Below are 391 nucleotides of genomic sequence, written 5' to 3'. Positions count from 1 at the left end.
ACAGCCCCCCCCCCGCCGCTCCTGCCATCGCAGCAGCACAGGTAGCGGCTGCGGGGAAAAACAAGGCAACCACCGCTACCGCCACAAAAAGGCAGAGGGTAATCCCGAGAAATAACCACCCAGCCACGCGCGCTTCCAGGGCTCTGCGTGCGGGCAGGCGGTGCAGCAGAACCCCCGGAGAGGTCAAGTTCACTCCAGCACCTTCTGGCTGCATACCTACAGGAGAAGTTCAAGTGCAGGAGTGGTTCTCCCCCCCCAACACACACGCTCACCCCTCCCAGAGCCCGGTGCCGCGCTGCAACCGGAGGCTGCATCTGCTCCGGCTGCGATGGGGGAGGCGGCCGGATCGCTGCCTGTGGTTTATAAATAAATGCCGGGAGGGAGAAGGGGG

The 391-nt window shown here is 64.2% G+C and overlaps 1 protein-coding gene across 2 annotated transcripts in view; it reads right to left on the bottom strand.

Annotated features, from left to right (window-relative positions):
• MXD4 (MAX dimerization protein 4) overlaps positions 1-391 on the bottom strand; it is a 40,643-nt gene that overhangs the window by 38,925 nt on the left and 1,327 nt on the right. The window lies entirely within an intron of this gene.

Source organism: Calidris pugnax, unplaced genomic scaffold, assembly GCF_001431845.1.
Source record: "Calidris pugnax isolate Ruff unplaced genomic scaffold, ASM143184v1 scaffold14, whole genome shotgun sequence".
Taxonomy (NCBI): domain Eukaryota; kingdom Metazoa; phylum Chordata; class Aves; order Charadriiformes; family Scolopacidae; genus Calidris; species Calidris pugnax.
Note: the sequence above shows the minus strand (reverse complement) of the source record. Positions and strands in the feature narration are given on the sequence as shown.